The sequence below is a fragment of the Argopecten irradians genome, unplaced genomic scaffold (genome assembly GCF_041381155.1).
Source record: "Argopecten irradians isolate NY unplaced genomic scaffold, Ai_NY scaffold_0239, whole genome shotgun sequence".
Taxonomy (NCBI): Eukaryota; Metazoa; Mollusca; class Bivalvia; order Pectinida; family Pectinidae; genus Argopecten; species Argopecten irradians.
In genome coordinates this window covers 26,960-52,924 of record NW_027187706.1, presented here as the reverse complement: position 1 = coordinate 52,924, position 25,965 = coordinate 26,960, and the positions used below count along the sequence as shown (strand labels likewise).

Here is a 25,965-nt window from a genome sequence, read left to right as displayed (position 1 = left end):
TAAATGTTGCCATATCTGTCTGGAAAACCCGTAAGATAAAAATCAACCATTCAACATATTATGTTAAAACCGAGCTTTGTCTTTAACACGCATGCGCATGTCATTTATTTTAAAACAATGGCATGTACCGTGACGTAAATACCTATACACGTCATGTTTAATGGCGATAACCATGTAAGGGTAATCATGGATTATTGGATAGTTTACCAAACTGTGTTACAATATGAAACAAGTGACCAGTCCAACATGTGTCCAACCCCTGACCCCTGAACTTGTCAAGTGTATTGGTCAGTGATTGAGTGACGAAAATGAAGGCAATTGGACAAAATCAACAGGGATCTTAACTTATAAACGAAACGGTATGTAGTGTAACTAAACATTATTGAATACACCTATTTTAATACTACCAAATGCACCATTATCAGTTATGACACATTGACACAGTTCGATGAATATGATAAAAAGTAATAAAGTACAAAGTCACCTAATTATGTTAGTACATCATCATACATGCTAGATAATATTGACTAAAACTAGTATTTATTTGTTTTCAATTGAATTATGTCCCGTTTCTCTGATATTTGTGTCTTGTGTTATGTTGAAAACTCATTAAAAATCTCACTTGGTTCCAACAAAACTGGACAAAACAGAACGTTGACCCTCCTATTAAACTCCCTCCATAAATACTGAGGGACTCCGACCTGACCTTAATCATATGTCATACCATGATGGCCTAAACAACGGGTATCTATAAACAAAACATGCTCATTAGTCATGGCCGCCAGAGAGCCCAAATTGTCAATCCTTCTTTGCACCGTCAGTGAATAATATGTACTTATTTTTGTGTATCTTGCTGATCTATTTCATGAAACATTTTACCACTGTCGTAAACCCTGCGTTATCATGCACACAAAAATGTGGATTATGCCTGGTCAAAATTTAGATATCATCCTATTTTGGTTGGGAACTTAAGTAAATGTTTATATTAGATTAATTAATTGTTCTACTATAATTAACATGGTATTGCAATATATTTAGTTTTACTTTGAACTAAATCAGACTTTCTGATTGACCCGATTCGTTATCTTCATACATAGGAAATGGCGCAAAAACCGAACGTTATTGTCACGTCACAATATAGATGTCGGCGTTGCATATTGATTTGGAAAAAAAGAAAATCCCTAGGAACATCAAAGCAAATCGTTTAAACATATTTTTTCAATCAACTTGTCTGAAAAAATGATTGTAGATAACATTGATGTCACTATGTTTTAATTTCTTGATTTAAAAATAAATTGCATCGGGCTATAGAAGTAATTTTGAAAAAAAAAATCTGAGATTCGCTTTGTATTCTGAACAGCTGTCTATAGTGAAATATATAAATATATATATTAATTATCATCCTCCTGCATCCAAATTTATATACAAAGGATCTCCAAAATGAAGATAGGGCAATGAGCGTGCCATCATATTGTATAGTATATGCCGTTATGATATCGTTGTCGGTTGTAAACTTATGTCAATATCTCGTTAACGACTTAACGTTGTTTTTTTTTCATTTTTATATGTTATACATAATCAAAACAGGAACAAACATATAGTGTATCGCATTTCCATAAAACGATAACTTCTGGGTGGAAATATTGGTCAAATCAAAAGTGTATTTTTTTAGAGTTTAGGAAGGCCTGTATCTGATGCTAAGATAAATAACTACCCATGTTTTTAATATGAGTGTCCTTGAGCTGTATTCAGTGTCGCACGGGTATAAAACTATTAAAATGACATAAGTTCTAAAAGACCTAAAACCTCATACTAGGTTTGTAGCATTACTGCCCAATTTGTTAATATGGGTGAACTTGACATTCATTCAAGTTCATAAGAGCGAAATGGCCTTTTAAATCTTAATCAACTTCTTGTTGAATTCAGAAAGGTATAGCTACCCGGTATTGAACATTTAACATTGTCATTCAATGGACTACCAAATGTCTAAATGCAAATAATCTAGACCTTCATTCAAGGTCACATGGGCCATTTATTTTAAATCTTTGTACTATTTTTCTTGTAAAGTTTTTAAATACCCCGAAACCTAAAGTTGGAGCATGCTAAGATAAGTTTCTTGATAGGAATTATGTTGACCATAATTTCTGCTGCGCTGGCCAAGTGGTTAAGATGTGTCGACATATTACCACAAAGCGGTTGCCAGGTATTGACCGCTGGTTGGTGCTTTTTCTCCGGGTACTCAGGCTTTCATCTACCAACAAACCTCGCACGGCCATACTTAACCCTGGATGTTAATAGGACGTTAAACTAACATAGCCCAAAACTTGTTGGTAAAAAGCCAAATTGTCCAATGCAAATTTTTCACAGCCCACGTAAATTGCGATCTTCTAAATGCATATTTTGTTTCTGGCATTGGAACAATCAGCTAACAGTAAGTGTGAACCTTTCTAAAATAGCAAACCATTTGATAACTGATATAAACTAAGATTTTCACACGCGAGTATGTGCATCGATTATTTTATTAAAGAGCCAAAACAACTTTGACGTTAACAACCTTTACATAATAACAAACTACATTGTAATGGCTGTATGTAGGTTCGAGTCATTCTTATTAAAACCTTAAACCATATTGTTTATAACACGTATCTATTCCAGCCAACATATTGTATCAAGTTCGTTTTAAACGCATGATTAAATAGCGCTATCAATATACATATCGTTAATGCCAATCGGTATCGATGTTTTAATTAATCATTGTATAGTAAGTCAACCATTGTCACCCCGACTATTTATTTGATAGATTTGGTCTATTGTTTAACATGACATTATCTGCTATGATCATTTTGATATACCTCCCTGTGTGTCACCTCTATACAGCTAGTCATGTTGCGATGTCCTCTTTTTGGGACTGTAGAATGTACACAAAGCTCGAGATGGCAGATTACTGAAATTAATGTTTTACATTCCATTCACCATTGCTTTGATGAGTTCTGCATTCGGGCGAAAAAGGATTGGCTTGAATGGTGTGATGACAACTGAAACAGTTCATACTGTTTATCAGATCTAATGCTTAATTTAATTATTTATCTGGTTATTATATTTACCAAACAAAGGATACCGTGTATTTCTTAAAAGTCCCATTAACTTTCAGTGGCAAAAAAATAAAAAACAATGATATCATAAGACGAGAGATAACCTGAGATGAGGTTACAATACGATCTATTTTGACGATATATCCATTATAATATACTTATTTATTTTACATCGATTGCGAAACATACGATGGCCGATAGCGGAATGTATACAAAATGCAATTACTATTTTTTGTGTATCTATATTCAGCGTTGCTTCCATTCGGCAAACAAGTGTTGTAATAATCTTTTTTGTATTAATAAGAATAAAAATGTATTTCAAGTACAAATAAAGTAATGAGTTACAGTCTTTGGACATTAAGAAAAAGCTGAAGTGACATGTACAGATTTACTATATAGATTTACATGTATCACCTATCTTATCAACTAAGACATTCACTGGTTATACAAGCCTGTTAAAATGATTGTGTACCAGCTTGAGGTGAATTGTTCCTCCCTCCAAACAACTCCTCAGCCACACACCGGAAATACATCAGTCTGTACATTTTTCTTTATTAATTAAATGCCAGTCTTTTGAACTTAGATAGATCCAACCTGACACCTTCTTCCTTCTCCCAATAATTAGTCATCTTCACTTACGGCCAATTACTGCATAACTATATCACCCGTAAGTACGTCAATCTTTCCTTTAAATGCTCCTAAAAATTCAACCAGCTTCAGTGATGCATTACGCATAGTCTTTTCACACTTCATGATAATACTCAAAAACTATCCGGATTATGTCGTAACGGAATTTACACCTACCCCGCGGTAACCGCTCGCTGAAAGGAAGCTGACAAACCATGATTGGACGAATGTTGAGACCAGGACAGTTGAATACCAGCTGAACCAAAAGGGCCTTACATCGGAAAATTGTATCTGAATGATGCATATGAGGGCAATACCCCGTAGAACGGCAGTTCTTTTTTAAAAATTTGTATGTATCATGCCTTGGTTTAATTTAACAAATTAATGCCTCTCATGGAGCTGCAGCAACATGCACTGAAGTCAGTGCTTGATACCACTTATCACTCTCGCGATCGGCATCAGTTAAACTATAAAAAATACTGTGTGTCGTGGCCAACTTTACATAATAAATTTAACCATGCCAAAAAATTAAATATATGTAATCTATTATATATTTTATTGTCGTGAAAATAATGAAACCGTTGTTGTTTTTTTTAGGTTGATACCACCGATGTAATCTCCAGCTCCTGTGACTGACAGAGAAGGCTACAATACAGGACAACTGTCAATTTCCATTCATGGTAAATATTGCCTGATAAATTTATCAATAAGCAATCATTCAAGTGCAGTCAGACCAATCTTTTTGTGAAAATTTGCTTTATTTAAGTGATAGCACTGTACAGAGCTACATTTTAGGTTCTACACTTTTTCGAGGCAAGCATACCAACAAAAAAGAAAGATCTGACTGACATCCATGAAAACAGGTTAAAAAATATTTCAGGAACATAAAATTGAAACTTACATAAATAGTTTGAGTCAGTGGTTTTCAAGTGAGTCTGTCAGGTAAAGGCAAATAAACAATATTTTATTTTAGGCCTAACTGATAAACATGTGGCATATATCAAGGGGCCCTGCTTAAGTTAGAGTCTGACATATCCTTATTGTGGGTCAGTCATTTATCAGGGCCCTTCCTGACTTTCCAGTTTTCTAGTTGTGCATGCATGTACATACATGTGCTTATTATGCCTTTGTGTTACCGTTAATTATTGTCCATCCGTGAAATTTAATAGATACCATTTGTAATATGTTCCCATTTTGATTTTTACAGTGAAAGGAAACATTAAAAGGGGCAAGCAACTTGAGGAGCTCAAAAACTGTAAAATTGTGAAGCTGTGTTATGCAAGTTACAGCATTTATCGATCAATAATAGGTAGAATGCAAATGGTTCAGATGTCATCAATGGATCAACTCAGCATCCAGAAAGTTGATCATGGGAACTTGAACTGGCATTGACATGAAAACAGCTTAATTTGAAAAGGCAATTTTCAATGAAACCAACTTGTTAGGATGACAAGCCTTGTTGGAAAAAGTGTTTTTATCCCACAACAAAAGACTGAACATTTATATCAACTGGACCACAGGAAATGTACTTTAATATCCAGTTGTGAATCTAGTGTTGAAATAATAAGGCAAAAGGCATAGATAGTTGAAAGCTTAATATGTCACACTTAAAGACTGACAATTTAACTACACATCAAATGTTGTATATGTTATATAGGATATGCAAGGATTATTAATTTTGTTTTACAGTGTATCTTTGGATTGTTTGTGCATAATAAAATTGAAATGAATAATTTTCATCTTATCTGATGGGTTTTTGTCTGTTTCTTAAGTTACCTTTTGATATAATTTGAGATTTGACATAGGATTGTGTTGCTAAGTTACAATAACATAATGCCAGATATGCATTTGACATGGAATGCACACTTGTTATATATAGTACATTTCTAGAGAAGTTTAAGACTTTTTCTGATCATCCTGATAAAATGTCTAGTCTTGGGACATATTATTTACAAATTTATTAAACGTGCTCTTAATTTTTTGTATTTTACATACATATTTTGATTAATTAACTAGTTGGGCGACACCTGAAGGAGTGTCGCGGATGAAACGAAGAGAAGAGAAATAGGAGATAACTCTTGTTGTTATTCTTAAAAGGGACCAATTTCATTAGGTTATGGATAATATACCAGAGTTTGAAGTCATATCAGGATTTTAGTCTTTTTGACCCGTGTGACCTTGAATAAAGGTCAAGGTTATTTATTTTTAAAAAAAAACCTTGGTAGTTCGTTATATGATATATATTAGCAGTTAACCTGAAAGATACATTTTAAATGATTTTCTATAAAATCACCATTTAGGAAGGTGATTAAAAAATGAAAAATCCTTTTAAGCTACATCCTCAATACTCCATGGGTTACTATCACTGACGTAATATCCACCCCTTGACTATCTCAGAGTAAAATTGGAACCACTTCAGAAGGAAAAAAATCTCACCAATCACAGCCTTGCAGAAATCATTTTGGCTACATCCTCAAAATTCCAGGGGTTACTATCGCTGACGTAATATCCACCCATGGGCTAATATCTCATAGTAAAATTGGAGGCAGTTCAAAAGAAATCAAGAGGCCCAAGAGGCCTTGACGGTCACCTGAGTGCTGATACAGAACATTGCAAAGTTGGTTCAAATTTTTAAATAGCGTTTATGAATTAAAAGAAACCACTTTTGGACCAACTCCTCAGGCCCCTGTGGGTCAGTCATGGAAAATGTATTAATAGGATTCAATGGCCATATCATATTAATAATTCTGACCACATTTGACTCATTTTCTATTGCAAATTACCAAATAATGCTCAAAAATGTGTTTTAGCTATAAATTATAGTAAACTTTACCCCCTCCCCAGGGGGAAACATGATTCCATCTATGAAGAGTATTTGATTCCACTATTTCCGGAATTTTAGAAGAAGATTGTTGAAGTTTTAGCCTAATTGACCCCTTTTTGCCCCAACCCTCAGGTCCCTAGGGGACCATATAATTCACAATTTTGATTGACCTTTGACCATGAAAGGTCTCTGCAAAATTTCATTGAATTTGGGTCAGTGGTTCTGGAGAAAAAAGACGAAGATTTCAATTGTTTATCGTCGCACGAAGCACACCGCACGACTCATGACGACGTACAAAAGGCGATTAGATTAGGTCACTGGAGACTTCATCTCAGGTGACCTCAAAACTGAGTCCTGCATATATAGACTTCCTTTCAAGATTACAGAGAAAGTGACACCCAACTTTAAACCAACGCATATGTACAGTGAACCACATTATACAATTCCTTTGATGTAAGTTAAATGACCTAATTAACTGTGTCAATGCGGCTGGATTGACAGCTGGCGATCAGTTAATTATGAAACAGTGCAAGGGTAGATATTATGTCAGTGATAGTAACCCCTGGCGTATGGAGAAGGATTAGGCTATTATTCTGCTATTTTCTTAAATAAAGGGAGACTTAAAACTTAAATGTAGCAGTTTATAATTGTCCCTATGACATACAATTAAGCAAGGAGTTCATCATAATTGCTATTGCTGCCTGGAATATGCATTTTCATGAAAAATCATGTAAAAGTCTCTGCTAGCTACCCCCATTTTATCGAAGAATAAGTAAAAAAAAATGTAATAATAGACAATATGACCTCGCTGGACACTCAATCTCTTACAAATACATAGATTTTAGAGAACAAGAAACGTTAAACAGTTTTTTTACAGAGAAAAAAAAACAACAAAATAACACTACTGTCAAATCAAGTTAAAATAACCAGAATTCATTTAATATGGATTATATCGTTTCATAATAACACGGCATCAAAGATTTGAAAAGTATCATGTACTTATGCAAGTCTCTGCTACCTTCATTTTATCAATAAGAAACTGTTTTTCCTCATGTAGATAAAAAAATGTCAAAATATAGACATTCCGATGTTGGTCTGACCGAATACTCAATCCATAACAAAACATACATTTCTCTGTTTTTGCAATTCTTTTAGTGATATTGAGCATTTTGCTAGAAAATATACCTTAAAAAATAAACAAATAAGTCAATTAACTCCCTTTATCCAATCCCAATGAAAACTAATAGGAATTTCATGTTGGGCAATTAGGGTAATGGGTTATATAAGGTGCCAATCTTTCTAATTACCATAACATTTATGAGGCCTTTTATGAGAACTCGTGGGGTAGCTTCATCCGGGTAGTCTCTAGATGAAACGTACTACTGTTGATGTTTCTAGAGAGGTTCCGGGTAAAAGAGATATGGCGGCTTTAGGACGAATCGTTTGCTTTGGTTTACAATACGTATCGTTTATATCAGATTAACACATGATTTAAGGTAGGCTAAACCAGCATTAATTGAATGCTATTGTGTATTTCTTAATCATCACTTCATCTCTGTTTCTTGTGTATAATTTGTACATGTACGAAGACGGTCTGACAGTTGTTTAGACTACGGGGCATGACACATGTACCTATGTTAACGATATATTGTCCCTTGCGTTAGGCCTAAAACTTACATTACTGCTCGACATTTTCAATATTTTAATGATAAACAGATTATTGAAATCTACATTGTAAGTACCAACCCTTTCCCCTTCCCAGCCACAGCTTGAACATATCGGAAATGTTATGTACATGTATGGTAGCCTAATAGCATACGCGCAAGCTCAACAAGTACGGGAAATCATAGTAGAACTCCAAAACGATAGTTACAACATACACTGTGTGGTTTGAGTGTTTAGGTACATTTCTTACGTTTTATTTTATAATAAATATATAATAATGTATCCTACTACCTAGCATTTTTTTTTCTTTTGGTGCAAACACCGATGTTATCCTGGTATGGGCAATTAACAGAATATTTCAATATTTTCAAGAAGTCCAATTTGGATAGAAACAGTAATATTCGTATAATAAAACAATTGATGCCCCCGTGATGGAGCGACATGACGATTTGCCCACGATCAAGTCGTCAGGTAACCCTCGAGCTACGCCCTCGGGTGACAACGACTCACGGGTGGTCAAATCGTCATGTCCACCATCGAGTCGTCAGGTCACCCTCGAGCTACGCCCTCGGGTGACATAACGACTCTCGGGTGGTCAAATCGTCATGTCGCTCCATCACGGGGGCATCAATTGTATAATGACGTCATTTGATTATTGATGACGTTGACAATGATGAAGTGACACGGAGAAGTAAGTAGTTCGGTCAAAGGATACCGTGTCAGCCGATCAGAATGCGTACAGGGTTTATACCACGTGTGATATAACCAACTTGTTAAAACAGCTGCAGTGTTTATTTAATGTCATGAGAGTTGAATAACACCGCTTATTGTGGTAGAAACCTACATAAACACCATGTGGAAAGTTTTGGATAGAGACACATAGGAATATTTACATAGACTCATGTGATGAGAATATTTACATAGACTCTATGTTTACATAGACTCATGTAAGAATGTTTACATAAACTCATGTAAGAATGTTTACATAAACTCATGTAAGTATATTTACATAGACTAATGCGAGTACATTTACATATACACCATGTAAGATGGTTACATAGTATCGTGTAAGAATGTTTACGTAGAATCATGTAAAAATATTTACATAGACACATGTAAGAATATTTACATTGACTAATGTGAGTATATTTACATATACACCATATGGGAATAATTACATAGACTCATGTTAGAATTTTTACATAAACTCATGTAAGAATATTTACATAGATTCATGTAAGTATGATTACATAGACTCATGTAAGAATGTATACATAGACTCATGTAATGAGAATACTCATGTTAGAATATCTATATAGACTCATTTAAAAATATTAACATACACTCGTGTAAGAATATTTACATAGACTCATGTGAGGATATCTACATAAACTCATGTAAGAAAATTAACATAGAATCATGTCAGAATAGTAACATAGACTCATGTAACGAGAATACTCATGTTGGAATATCTATGTAGACTCATTTAAAAATATTAACATACACTCATGTAAGAACATTTACATAGACTCATGTAAGAATATTTACTAGTGGGCGACACCTGAAGGAGTGTCGCGGATGAAATGAAGAGAATCACGAAGGGGAGATTACTCTTGTTGTTACTCAAAAACGGACAACTTTCATTAGGTTAGAAAATAATATGTAATGCAGGAGTTTGAAGTAATTTAAAGAAATTAGTCTATTTGACCCCTGAGACCTTGAGTGAAGTCAAGGTCACCCTTGGTAGTAATTTATCCCAAAATTACTGGAAATTAACCTGAACGATCAATTTTAATTATTTTTTTCTGTAAAAAACAGGGAGCCGCAGAGCGTGGCATTATCTTCAGCGCCCCACAGTTGGTATAAAAACCCAAATACATCAAGGTCAAAGTAACAATTATTCAAGTATAACTTTAAATGTATGCGAGCATTGTAAAACTGAAAAAAATAATAGCAGGTAACAAAAAGAAATTGTAATTTGGTATTTTTGACTGAGTTTCCATGGTAGTGGAAAAAAAACTCTGAAAATGGAAGGTCCGCAACAGCAAAAGGAACAACTAGAGCACTTGTCTGATGTATATAGAAAGTTTCATGGAGCTGCGTTGAACGCTTTTTGAGTTATAGCCCAGAAAAGACTCTCGGACGGATGGACAGATGACGTACGGAGCCCAATTTAATATCCCCCACACTCGCGTTTCGCGGGGGACAAAAACAACAAGAGGCCCATGGATTTGAACACACTTGGTAGCACTTCATTCGAGCATCCTAAAGGCCAAACATGAGATCTCAGACTTCTTTATTGTTCACAAAAAAGGTTTTTGCCATTTTGACCTGTTTTAGCCTATTTGACACTTGTGACCTTAAATGAAGGTAAAGGTCAATCATTTGAACAATTTGGTAGCACTTTTTCCCAGCATGCTACAAACATTTTATGTTTGTCTCTATGACATGCATTAGAAAAAACAAACATTAATACTGAACATTATATACACTGTAACTTTTATCAGTATGTACATGTATTTATGACACCATAACTTTTTGGGGCAGCAGTAGCCGAATGATCATATTACCACAAGCCCTCCACCTCTGGGATGCGGGTTCGAATCCCATATGGGGCAGTTGCGAGGTACTGACTGCTGGTCGGTGGTTTTTCTCGGGGAACTCCACATTTCCTCCACCAACAAATCTGGCAGGTCCTTACATGACCATGGCTGTTAATAGGACATTAAACTAATGAACTCAAAACCAAAAATACTCAATGACATCACCAATATCAGCACAAATTCTACTGACACTGTTGTTCTGCAATATATAAAATGATTCTCAATCTGATATAAAAAAATGACATAATATGAAAGATTTGGAAATGTCATATATATGATATCACAAGTTTTGTATTCTTACCCTGGAAATATGTATTTTCATGAGTAAACATGTTAAAGTCTCTGCTAACCCCATTTTATCAAAAAGAAACTGTTTTCCTCATATAAATAAGAAATTGGTAATAGTCGACAATATCAGCCTGGCCGCCGAACATTCAATCTCTTACAAATATATACATTTTAGAGAACAAGAAAAGTTAAATAGTGTGTTTACAGAGAAAATAACAAAATAACACTATAGTTTCCATGGATATGAATTGTATGACACTGAATAAGTTTTTATATACATGTATTGAGTAAGTTTTTCTAACAAAACAAAACAAAAATAGCTGAGTCATTTAACATTAAGCTTGATTACATACCATACAAATGAGCAAATAAGCCAATTACCTCCCCTTACCCATTCCAGGTTAAAATCTTGTTTTGAGCAAGATTTGGAAAATTTATGAAAATATTAAAGGCACATGACTTAGAAATCTAAATATATTCATTCAACTGTAAATTATACCTATAGAAAGTATACATGTTTAATCTGCACAACATGCAATTCAGATAGGATTTCTCCATTTCCTGTGCTTATTCATACCTATGAATACCATGAAAATCTGCCGAATATCATTACTTTTGATCCCAAATTCCAGAAAATTGTACGAATTACATTGCATCCTTCAAAAATATCAGTCTATATATTTCTGTCTCTGTTTGTTTTTTCTATGGAATTTGTCAGTAGGGGGAGATATTGCATGAAATTTTGAGCACCAGCCATCATATAAATTTACAAACTCGGTGTTAAGTGTTTTGATATGTAAGTTGTTGTGTATCAAAATGATTAAATAATACTGTTTCCTTAAACTAGCAATTCAAAAAACAAAATGAATAGAAGAGGATGGATGTAGTGAGTACCAGGTATGTCCAGACCATTGGTCTTCTAATGAAGCAAACCGGCCCCCTCCACCATCACCACTCTCGGATAAAAAATATGAATTACATACATTTCTTTATCTTGGCTATTCTTTTAATTGTATTTAGCACTGTGCTAGAAAATATACCAAGAAAATGAACAAATAGGTAAATTACTTCCCTTTATTTAATCCCAGTGAAAATATATTTATGAGAACACGTAAAGAATGAAGTATTTACTTGAAAGCAACCCCTTTCAAAGTTAGCTGTAATTTGTCAACCCTTAAATGAATTTAGTGGTACAGTACATTGCACCATAATCGAAATGTCACTAATATTCAGTTTACGGCCATCCCGTGTCTGGCACCGACATTGTCGCACGGACGTGTCACTTTCACTTTGATCTTATTAATGATACTTCTATATAGTAGATTTTTAGACTGCAGCTGATCAACAAAAATTGTGTCATCTGATAACGGGTATGGTTTAACTACACTAGTAGGTAGCAATTTAATCATACAATTAAGCAATATATTAGGAAAACATATTATAACGGCATTTGTCTCAGAGTCTGTACAATAGATTGTCAGTTCACAAGTTGTTTTTAATCCATGCAGTGTAGCTTACAGTAGCTTGACGCTGGATTCAGTCTTGGCTACTGCATACGGCATACGAAAAACAATCATAATAAACAAGGGCAACCTCAAATATTAGATAGCGATTGATACTAACATCCGCCGATAGTGATAGCTTTAACGAGTAAAATACATAACTAGGCCTACTTACCTGATATTGTCGATTGTAACTTGAAAATCGAGATGACATTCAACATCAATCCGAACCGGTTCAAACCGGATACACAAGTGACACAGCGTCACGATGCACATTCTTTCTACCAGGTGGCGCTAGTCGTATAGCATCCCTTTGTGTTGTTGAACACCCCAAACAGCACACATTTTCCACAATACACGCAATCCCCAACAAATATTCGGATATCATTACAAGACTTATAAAACATTTCATCAATTTAAGTAATTATATGATAAAATAAACAATATTTTTATAAATACGATCAATTTGTGAATGGTCCACTAGTCGATCCAAGCGGTCAGAATAGCTCTGAAGGAAGGCGGCCCACAGGTCCCGAAATCTCGTCGGCCGTGGACATTTACTGTGAACCTGCGAAATACCACCAATTTCCAAGACCGTCTCGTGGTCGTTCTTTATAATATTTTCAAAAACCAAAGATACCGTTTTGTTCAGAATTACTTAAATTTTTAATGTGTAGAATCTCAGTTTGTCAACCTTTAGCGTTTGTCCGCTAGGTCGAATTAAACTGAAACTAGCGATGGAAATGTCGAGTTTTGCCTGTTTGAACAAAAATTTTCACTCAGATGAATTTTCGTTGAGTCAACATCTGTCTCAGTCGATAGATCACGCCAGGATTTACTTAACTTTAAAATATCGTTATGAAATATCTGTCAGTTTCCTTATTACTCAACTTGCGGTTATAAGTCGTGTTACATTCGTTCCGAAGGAACGATAGCTCTGTTATCGCACCTTACGTCACTTATTTCATATAGACTCAGGTGAGAATATTGACATAGACCCATGTGATGGGAATATCTACAAAGACATATTTTCTGTGTTGTAGTGTACCACTTCTGTCATATATTCTGTTGGGATACCTACATAAACATCATGTGGAAAGTTTTTGATAGATTCATGCAGGAATATTTACATAGACTCACGTGAAAATATTTACATGGACATGTAAGAATGTTTACATAGACTCATGTAAGAATTTTTAAATACTAGACCCATGTAAGAATGTTTACATAGACTTATGTTAGAATGTTTACATACTAGACTCATGTAAGAATTTTTAAATACTAGACTCAAGTAAGAATGTTTAAATACTAGACTCATGTAAGAATGTTTAAATACTAGACTCATGTAAGAATGTTTAAATACTAGACTGAATAAGAATGTGTACATAGATTCATGTAAGAATATTCACATAGACTCATGTGATGAGTAAAAATTTAAATAGACTTATGTGAGAATATTTACATAGACTCATATGATGAGTACAAATTTACATAGACTGATGTGAGAATATTTACATAGACTTATGCAATAATATTTACATAGATTCATGGAAGAATATTTACATAGACTCATATAAGAATATTTAGACTGTTATACATGTTATTGAACACAGCTAGCGTCTATATAAATAATTGATTTGATTTCTTACACCTGTGATAATGAGTGTGTCAGCCCTCTTTACGGGATGATCTGTAATGCTGTCTATCGTTTTAGAACTCTCCTACGTTGTACAATGAACCATAGCGACTGTAGAAAGTTTTATTTTGACGTGAGGATTATCATTTGTATGTCATACCTAGAACCGTTGAAAATCTTTTCTTGAAATTAATCTATGGAAAAATGTTACATATTCATGTAGATCTTGAAAATATATGTTTAAGCATCATGTGACCGGTGTAATTATAACATGAGACCTGTAAATATTGCAGTGTCATCAGATGCCATCGGAATGTTTGATTGGCAACAACGTATAATATCGTAAAAACATTGTATTTTTTACACAGAAGACTCCTGGAATATGGCCAGCATTCACTCATAAACGTCAGATATCAAGAAATTAAAGAAACCTTCTTCAGCTATCAAGATGGATAAGACCAAAGGCGTAAAGTCTGTCAAGGATAAGGTGAGCTATTTTCATCCTTTTATGTCACCTGATCACACCGTGGACATAACAGCGTATAAGAAGACTAGTATACAGATATTGCGCTTTATATACCTTTATCCATTTGTACTAAAGTTGATATAACATCTCTTCATTGCATGCGTTCTACAGCAGACGAGAATGTGAATGCTTTTTCTGTTTTCGTTTTATTTAATATTTTTATCATTCATCCCATGTTACATATTGTGTCAAAAGCACATAGACGTATTCCAGTCATACAAAGTTTTTGTTTTCATTTTATCTCTAGTACTTGACTGAAATCTCAGACATCTCGTTTGATATTGTAACAACATTACACAGACTCATTTGTAGAGAAATGTATTAACAGAAGTGTGTGGATAATATTTAAATCACCAATATGCATTATACATTTTACATCATATCTACAGGATATACCTTAATCAGAAGAGAAAAAAATATAATGGTGTTATAAGAAATGTAGATATTTTATGACAATTGAGAGTTTTTTTAGATCAACAGAGAACCATTAGGACCTGTCTATCGTCACTATCGCAAGCAGAGAAGAATGGACTTTTTTAGACAAGGAGCAAACCTGGGCGTGGTAAGTGATAGACCGTGCATACTATTAATATGTTTGTGAGAATTATTTAAAACACTGACAAAACCTTAAGATATCGTTTTAATGATAAATACATTGTATATGTACATGTAACTAACCAACTTTATGTATGAGGATGTGTAAACACCTTTCAAGTACCTGATTTCTTTTTCAATCTAAATACTGGTTATTTAAACTTATTGCGCATTACATATTAATATTAAAAATGCATCAATCATTAATACTTACATAGATAATGAAGGGAACAGTACATCCCCGAGAATGCTTCATTACGCCTCAAAGTGGCAGCATGAAGTTAACACCGTGTTCGTGCTTCGGGATTCGAATAACGAATCCGGTGCCAGAACCTTATTCGTTATTAAATAAATGAAAAAAATAACTTACAATTTCTAAATATAAAAATCTGATCAAAACATAATTCTACAACCTCAAAAACACTTAAAATCCTCGAGAGATTGTTTTTAATTTGCCAGCACCTTATTCGCTATTCAATAAAACGTATGTAGACACCATTTAAACACTTGAAAGCTGTAAAACATCTCCTTATATAGTTATTCTTTATTCAGTTTGAATAACGAATCCGGTGCCAGCACCGCATTCGGGATTCGAATAACGAATCCTGCGCCAGTACCTTAATCGTTATTCAGTAAAATGCATACAGACATAATTTAAATAATTGAATCCGTAAAACACCCGCACCCCCTTAGAACATTTCTCGTTATTCAAACTGAATCACGAATCCGTTGCCAGCACCTTATCCGTTATTAAGTAAAACGTATATAGACATCATTTCAACATTTGGAAGTCGTAAAACACCTCCGTAGATCGTGTTTCGCCATTCAGTTTGAATAACGAAGCCAGTGCCGTTGCCATTCGGGATTCGGGATTCGAATAACAAATCCGGTGCCAGCAACTTTTTCGTTATTCAGTAAAATGTTTATTGACTTCATTTGAACATTGTAAAGCCTTAAAACACTTCCTTAGATCGTTTTTCGTTATTCAATCTAAATAACGAATCCAGTGCCAGCACCGTATTCAGGATTCGGGATTACTTCCGTGAAATTGATTTCTAGTTCCTAGTTCCTTATCCTATAACTTATTCGATTCCCTGATTTATTATTCGATTCACTGATTACTTATTCGATTTCTTGCTATTAATTAACATCAGAAATGGGTCCAAATGCATTTAAATGCATCTTTGTTGCCCAAACAAATCTAAGATAAGAATCCCAATCGTACATGATCTCGTTCGCAACGAAAGTAACATAGAGTGGTCTCCGTTCCCCAAAGACCATTATGGAGCTACAAGGGCAATTATGACTTAGAATGAAAGGGAGGAAACAGAAGGGTGGGACTCCATATGGTTATGGTAAATACTGGTTGTTGCATATGTCATGTTACACATTAAAATGACATACATGGTCAAAAAATGAATATTTATGATACAAATATATAAATCCATGTACTCAAAAATGTTGTATGAACAATACATGTATATAGGAATAATTTAGTTCTGCTAAACAGCATTGACGTCATAATGACGTCTCCACATTTGGGACAGTGGCATGTCAAGAGGACATTACACAGGTAATGAAACATGTTCCATTCTTTGGAAGACATGGTGATTTTGGTTCTCTAATGTCCCATGTTCTCAACATTCTCAACGTTCTCAAATTTCTAAGCGAATATTAACATAATAATAGAACGTAATCGTCCAAATGATAGTGATAACGTCGTTTTGACTGCGTTTTTTTTTTTTTTATTTGAGATTACATGTACTATTTTTGGGCTGTTTTTATGAAAAAAACGACAGTTTTAACTTCAGGCATTTTACAAATGAAATCTTTTTTGAGTTTTAAGTTCTGTATCAAACAAATTAGTACACTTTGAAAGTGTATCATAGTTTTGGTACACCCTGTATGTACATCATGAAAATTGGGTTTTACATTGAAAAACCTCATTTTTATTTCAGTAATACAGTACCCATAACTTAACAACGTATGAGAAATTCATATACTGTGGCCTTGACGGTCATCTGACCTATTGACACAAAACAACATGTCAAAAGAGATGCATTAGTGGCATAACAATTAAGGCAATACAAGGAAATCTATAAGTAGAAAGTAGACAGCTTCTGTATTTATTTGACGAAGTCTGACCTTGATATGAAGATCAAGTGTAATCCATTTTGAACAAACGTGTAGCCCTTCATGCTAGCATTTGACAGGCCCAAATACATAAGGGTTTCTAGGACTTATTAGTTTATTCACAAGGTTGTTTGTATTAAAGATTTTTACCTTTTTGACCTATGTAACCTTGAATACAATTCAAGTAATGCATATGAACACATTTGGTAGCCCTTTATCCCAACATGCTACAGGCCAAAATAATCAGTACCCGCTTAGCCTTTCGATTATTGAGAAGAAGTCGTTTGAATATAACGTTCACGCACGGCGGTTGACGATGGACGGCGTATGATGACTATGTAATCCTGATATTTCCGGACACAAGGCAAATACGGTCCGTAAGTCTCGTTTCGCGTTACTTCCGGTTTTCATCTTCCGGTACATTCCAGAATCCCATCGTCGGTAGCAACTATGGTGTTATGCATTCGGATTCACTCACCGGACGGGAGGATCGCAAACACGCAGTTTATTTAGGTTCCCGACAGACCCCAAGGAAAGATAGAAATGGGTTGAAAGACGCAGGTTAATAACCAACTGTAAAATTTGTTTAGACAGAGATAATTCAGTTATAATCTTTACAGTCAAGACTCAATTTATCAGGTCATGATCAGTCCACGATTCACGAGTATCTGTCCTCGGCGGTAAACAATATTCTAGCTCCATTACTGCAGCAGCATATACTAAGGTATATAAGAACCTTTTGAATATCGAAGACGATCTAGAATCTATATTTGTACAATGTATAATTAATTGCTGTGCTAGCCTATAGCCTATAGCTACCTACATTGTATCTGCTTATAACTCCAGATGCTGTGTACAACCACGTTAATAAACGTGTTACATGTCAATGACTTATGGTCAATGAGAAACACAGCTTAACCTTTGTGGAATATTATATTCGATTGTGGCCATTAATACACTTTGTTTGACAGTGGAGCATATCTCTATGCCTGGTACACGTACCATCTTCACAGTGCTTCTTTAAGAGACTTGCCTTGCAGTTGCACCTTCACTAGCTATGACTGTACTTTATATGTATCCTTCTGTAGATTTCCAGGGAAAAGCCTATTAAATGAGGCAGTAGGTGTAACTTACCACATTGTCCATTTATTTCTTTTGTTTTGAATAAAAGGTGTAAATCAATATCCGTCTTATTTATCTGCTCTGGCTCTGATCTATTGGGAAACAAGTGCCGACTTTAAAAGTCAAACTTCAGTTTTTTTTTCTCCTCATATACAAATGTAACATTAAATTGAGAAATATTTTGACTTTCCCTATTTGACCCATTCAGTGCCATCGTCCCAAAAAGAGCTCATTCCCATATTTTCATTTTCACTGACCTCAAATTACATGCAGAATGAAAGTATGAACATTGTGAAGGTTTCTTTTTTAGTTTCTATTGCAAATTGGTTTATGGCTTCTTTGTGCTTTATTATTCGATTTTTAAGCACTTATTGGGTCCATTAAGGCAAATCAGTTAAACCTTGCGCGTAATATTATTTTTTTTAAAAGCCTAATACTGTAGGCAGGTTTAGATGAATATAATACGTTTTGAGAAATTCAGGTCTAAGTTGTTTTTACTAGGGTCAAGAGATTCACAAAATGTTCATATCTGACCAAGAGGCCGAACCCCTTAATGGCAACATTTTAATAAACAACCGATTCAGGCAAAAGCGAAGTTTGTAAATGCAATATCTAATAATTTTTTATTTTAATATTTAATTTTCAGTTAAAGAACTGGAAGCAGAAATAATACATTTGGAAGATTTAAAATAAAATTTAAAGTCTCAAACTTGAAAGTAAAATAATGTCAATAAATTGATGATACAGAAAGTAAGTATCACCTTGGATTTATTAAAATACCAATATTTACTTAATTACTACATCTTGTGTGTGAGATTTTGTATGAAGGAGTGGTGTCAGCCCTTGGCATTCCTAGTCAGCTTAAATATAAGGGATATGTGCCCAAGTCATTTGAAGATTTCATATCAGCTAGGATAGCAATAGATGCAACAGAAGTTGTTAAGATGTACCTTCAGAAATTGACAGCCAGCCTCTGTCATATAGTAGTTACAAGAGAAGACATACAGTAAAAGCTGTCACATGTGTTGCCCCTAATGGAGCACTTGTTTATGCTCAGATTTGTATCCTGGTTCTACTTCTGATGCTGCCGTAGTAGATCATAGCAAACTTTTAGAACAGCTGGAACCAGGAGAAATGTTACTTGTTGACAAACTGTAACATATTTGATACACTCCCTGCTGGTGTGTCTTAAATTATTCCACCTTTTCTTTCAACAAAAGTTCATTTCACAAAAGAAGGGACTGAACTTTGTTACAATATTGGAAGAAGCCAAATTCATGTCGAAAGGCCAAATGAGATAATTAAAAATTATGACATTTTGAATAATATTCAAGCTCACTATAGGCATTCATCTACAAAAATAATTCAGCTGTGCTGTTGTCTTATTAACCTTTAAGCACCTTTGTTAAAGGAAATGGTAGATAAATATGAAATGTTAATTAAAAGCTGATTAAATGACGAGGTTAAGGTTTTGGTACACATGTATAACGAAATGCAGTAATCTAACAACTGACATGGATTTCTGCATAAATATTGGATTATAAGTCTAGTTTCTGGTATGAACAAATAATTAAATGGTGTAAAAATTAAAATTTGAAAATATAATGTTATAGGGTAAGCACATTGAAATATACTGCATATATAGAAACTTACTTCTGTTCTATCTCTTTTAACTACTCGTAATGGCTAGATTCATATGTGCAATAACTTGGCAAATATATTGACATATCTATTTCATTGCAGTAATATATATATTGAAAGCTATACAGTTTGACAAATAAGACTGTGACATTCAGGCATTGTCTCTGACAAATATGTATGATGCCTTAAAGTTATATTCTTATGCTTTATGTATATTAAGGTGAAAATATATCTACTGAAGTCAGTTTATAATTACTTATAACACTGTAAAAATGTGAAATGGAATATGTAGACCATATCTTGATTTCATGGTATGAGCATATGTGCTCATTTCACTGCACTGTATAAGTAAATCCATGTACATAAGTAATGACTTTTGGCAATACTGCAAAAATGAATTTATTTTCCAGCTCCTTTTTGTCGGTATAATATAAAAACTATGCATTATGCATTGGGGTTTCATTAGTTTAAGATCATATTAACAGCCATTGTCATATTAGGACGTGCCAGGTTTTATGGTGGAGGAAAGCCAGAGTGCCCGGAGAAAAACCACCGACGAGTACCTGGCAACTGCCCCAAATGAGATTTGAACACGTGACCCAAATTTGGAGGGCTCGTGATAATATGTCAAGACATGTTTACCACTCGGCAAATGCGGCCCCTATTATATATTGTAATTCTCCAAATGTTTGTATTTAAAACTTTGTGTAACATGTGGAAAGCTCTTCTTGAATTGTCTGTTTGAAAATGACAGTGCATATTACTTAAACATTTTTGTGGTATATAGTAAAATAATGGAATACATATAATTCAAAAGAGGTCATAGATTTCATCATTAATGGAAATGTAGATGCCCAAAGTCTTCCTTGACTATTCTGATTATCAGTCAATCTTTGGGTGCATATCCACACTGCAAGGTCACAACACTATATGAGTTCCAGTTAAGAAAAAGCTGTCCCTGAATCTGGTTCCAATGATCATGATTCTCCATTAGTTTGAAATGCCCATCACTTGAAAGATCTGAGATAACAGAAGCAGAAATTTAATACATTAATTACTTTTGAATTAAATTTCCGTTTATCTATTTTAATTTATATGAAAAACCATAATGTGTATAAGTTCTTTTTTATTCAGTATACACAATAAATTACTTATCGGCTTTATCATATTACCATGCTAAAAATTGCAGTATAATTTATAGATATAAATGAAAAACGGTGTTTTGTTCAGTGTTGAAAACTGATTCCTTGTCAGGAATAAATCCTGAAAAAATAATTACAACATGCAATTTTTTTCAATTTTAAATTCAAAATTACCTAGGGAAAAAAACTATTTTAGACAAACATGCATCAGCTACTGTCAGTTTCTTGGCGAAGAATGGACATTTCATCTCAATTATGTCTGGTGACAACAGTGGCTGATCTTTGTGCTGTAATGCACATTTATATTACTGAAAATGCACACTGTACAAATCCAACAGGAAAACCTCCATGAAGCCACATAATGTACATGTACCTATAACATAAAATCAGAAATATTTACAAGCAATTATATTTCAGTATTTAATTATATTTTATTTTGACAATTCGTTTATACATTGATCAAAACCAAACTGGTGTCATGAAAATTTAAAGTCCATACAAATATGTCAGACATAACAAAACATGCAAGTGTAAAGCAAAGTACCAGTACAAAATGTCTTTGTGAAGAGTCTTGTCTATAAATAGAAGATCTTATATGAGTGGCTTTGTAATATGAAATTTATCAAACACGTTAAATAATTTGATATGTCACGAACCTACATAGTCACAAGTGTAAGATTATATTCATCACACAACTTTTATTAATAGTAAAAACAACAAATGTGTCTGTTTAGTGATACAATGGCAAAAAAATAGGGTCGGTCGGTCGGGAGAATTATTTTTTTCACTTTCATTTTTTTTTTGTCTTTGACTATGTGTGTGGGGGGGGATTGGGTGGGTCGGGTAACCATGAACAGACACATGTTTTTTTTTTGTTTGTTTGTTTGGCCTAATTTATTAGTGAAATTTTGTATTTTGTCTCTATATAAAACAATAGAAATCCCACTTGGATGTTACTTTTCTGTCTATTGAGAAAATCGAGCAATATCATATATAGAGTATGACGTCAAAACCACATGCGATGTCATAATAGTGTTATTACACAATCATGTGTCTTAAAATATTTATGATATGGTTGTATTAAGTGGCTGGACGGGCCAGTTAAGTTATAAATGACATTTAAAGTACTTTGTACTCTGATGGAGTTTATATATATATATGGTGTGTGTGTGTGTGTGGTGTGTGTGTGTGTGTGTGTGTGTGTGTGTGTGTGTGTGTGTGTGTGTGTGTGTGTGTGTGTGTGTGTGTGTGTGTGTGTGAGTAAGGGTGTGTGTGTGTGTGTGTGAGGGTGTGTGTGTGTGTGTGTGTGTGTGTGTGTGTGTGTGTGTGTGTGTGTGTGTGTGTGTGTGTGTGTGTGTGTGTGTGTGTGTGTGTGTGTGTGTGTGTGTGTGTGTGTGTGTGTGTGTGTGTGTGTGTGTGTGTGTGTGTGTGTGTGTGTGTGTGTATGTATGCATGTGGATGGCCACTTGTCTGTCTTTATAATATTATCATCCCCTGCTTTGCAGCATGCACCAATCCCAATTTTCATCGGTGATACCCCACTCGTTAGGGACTCTCTTTTCCAGATTGTATGGACTGGGTCATAAGGGTGTATTATTGTAATATTTACACAAATAATAAAGCTGTGGCTACGCTATGCCATCTGTACTGTCTCATTGGACACTCAGGGTAGATGAGTTCACCACAGCATTATCTTCAAGAAATATCTTCATAAAAGCAATAGCAGTGTTTAAATGGTTATACATTTGATAGATGTAATTATTATCACATCTTCACATTACTACATTTCTAAATTAACAACATCAATTAATGGTTTGAATGGATAATGCTGTTTATATTTGAAGGTATATGGGGTCTGAGTGTTTATGAGGCATAAATGTATGTATACATATTCAAGCTACATCTCATACATGGACAAATGCACATGTATCTCTCAGCATTCAGGATGCGAGCATATCTTCTCTTATAATGAGTCAAACATATATATCCATTTTTAATACCTAGGCCCCTTCTGAATAGGTGAAATATGTACAATACATATACTAATCTTGAAGTTCTATCATGAATTAACCCTGGTCACAGTGGTGTTTTATCAAATTATTCTTTGTATTTGAGCATCAGTACAAAAAGTGTCAATGTACTGTTCATGAACTAACTGCAATATTGTAGCTAGGAAGACTTGTAGACAATTGTCTTCTTTCCACCCGAAAAACATATATATTGAATACGAAGGCCAAGTTCGTGCATACCTATATGTTATGTACATGTGTACTATTGCTACACGTGAACGATTAATCAATACTGATACAACGCAATGTTAAAAAGCATCTAATCGTGTTAACCTCTAACATTGTTGGAGTTCATCTACTTCAACTTGACTCCACTCCGACTCCTTTATTTCAACGTAAATGTAGGGTCACAGTAGTAGTACGTACAACGAAAATTTATACAGTAGGCTAACGTTACCTGCACTTTGTACGACGTGTCCCTCACAAAGGCCTTTACATGTAAGTTTGCACTTAAAATATCGCGCTTCGTACATGGCACACAGCAAAACTCGTCCATTCTCAACAGAGGTCTCACTCTTTCTAGTCAATTTCGTTTGCCCGTCAACATACTTTGACAAGTACAAAACAGACAGCGCCATGGCGTCCCTGTCAACCAGCTGATGTCCCCGGCAGTAGCGTAATAACGCAGAGAGCGTAGGTCACGTGACGAGACTTACGGATCCTATAGACCATCAGAATGGGAGAACAGGGACCACATGTAAAAAATCAAAGAAATTAGACTGACCACGCTGACCACGCCAAAAGACAGCAGACATGTTGTCCTGGAAGGAGGAAGTATTGAGAAGAGCCAACGAAGCTGAAAGGACAATAACCTCATGAGCCCCTCACCTTGCAATTAGCCCTAGAGTGATCATTACTGTCCATAAGCAATCTTTATCAGCTGATATATATATCGAGAGATATCCTGATGACCATGGTTAATGGACAAGTATGGACGAGATTGAGTACCGCGCCCTCTGGCATTATCACTCACCTCGGACTCGGGCAAATCTCCAGGAACCTGATTCTTTGCCGGAAAAGCAGGATCAGTAAGAAGGGTAACAGCAGAGCTATATCTGGCCCAACGGAGGCACGAAGGGTGAATAGACAATGCATGGATATCACTCCTCCTGCGACCTGAGGTAAGAGAAAGCATAACGATAGTCTTAAAAGATAACACTTTATGGAAACAGACACAAAATGCTCATAAGGATCCTCTTCAATGACTAACACAAAGGCTAGGATCGAGCCGACACTTCCGAGGAATACCTGCCTAAGCGATGTTTCCTGCGATAGCTTCCACGTGTGAAGGTAGAGGATCTCGAGACGTGAATGCATCGTCTGGGACCGGGCTGGTGCAGGATATTGGATCTGTGTGGGAGAACCAATGGAACATCCACCAGACACGACAAGAGCTCGGGAAGCCATGGTTGTGTCGGCGCTATCAGAAGGAGAGAGCAAAGGTGCTTCCAAAACTTCAGTAGTACCCTGCTCACTATGTTAAATGGAGGGAAAGCATAAGGATGCATCCTCCCCAATCCAAGATAGTGCGTCCACAGCCCAAACCATTTGGCCAGGTACCGGGGATATCAAAGGTTGACAATTGGGTGTTCAAGGAAGTAGCGAAAAGGTCTGTTTGAGGCCTGTCCCACCCCTAACAAATGCCCTGGAAGATAGCGGGATTTAGCTGCCATTCTGTCAGAACCAGGCAAAACATTTAATATTCTGATAAATATATTTTTGAGATTAAGAATCCGATCCAATATAAAAGTCTTACGATTTGGAAACAACTTTATGATGAAAAATTTCTCCATTTAACGTATCTTATTTAAAGTTATTTATTTTTCGAAAGGTACTTACAAATTATAACTACAATTGTCGGACTATATACTAAAGCCAACGCGCAATTCGCAGAGCCCGCTGGCCGTTTACTTCCCGTCAAATAATCACTCCAAGCCATTGTAATCACAGTTTAAAGTCCGTTTCAGAAAAAACTTAGTGTACTCTACTCAAACTCCCCTAGTATTAAGATCATTTTCCAGATCAAGAATCGCGAGTTACGGCAAAGTTTCATTATAAGGACTATTGTACACTTCACTTAAAAACGTCCACGTATCATCGGATACAATGACCGCGACGTAGACGTCTAGGCCTTTCCAAAGCAAACCCTTGTGACGGACGGCGATCAAAAACATACATCGTCTAGCGTGGACGTTTCCACTCGCGATTAATATTGAAGACGTTGTCAAAATGATGGTCGTTGCACTGAAAAATAAGGAGGTTCGGTTCAAAGTTCCACCGTAGTCAGAATGCGGTACAGGCAGTTTATACCCACGAGGTTGTATAAAACAAATTGTTAATCAACAAGCTGTTTTTTTTTCTGATACCCTGAGAGGTTGAATAACACACGCTCTGTTGTGGTAGAATGCTGCTGATACAATTGGTTATTCGTGAGTAATTAGCTATGTAATATTATACTCGACACAGTGGGGAGAGTATTTTTTTTTTATTTCTACACTCGG

General features: G+C 35.1%; 1 long non-coding RNA gene and 1 pseudogene across 1 annotated transcript; both read left to right on the top strand.

The window, feature by feature from the left end:
• Window positions 1–127: 127 nt before the first annotated feature.
• LOC138312185 (uncharacterized) lies at window positions 128–15,325 on the top strand. The gene is made up of 3 exons (XR_011206883.1): window positions 128–359; window positions 14,606–14,724; window positions 15,236–15,325. It is a non-coding gene; the product is annotated as an uncharacterized lncRNA (long non-coding RNA).
• A 3,561-nt stretch (window positions 15,326–18,886) lies between these two features.
• Window positions 18,887–20,062, top strand: LOC138312189 (putative nuclease HARBI1; annotated as a pseudogene).
• The last annotated feature ends 5,903 nt before the right edge of the window (window positions 20,063–25,965 follow it).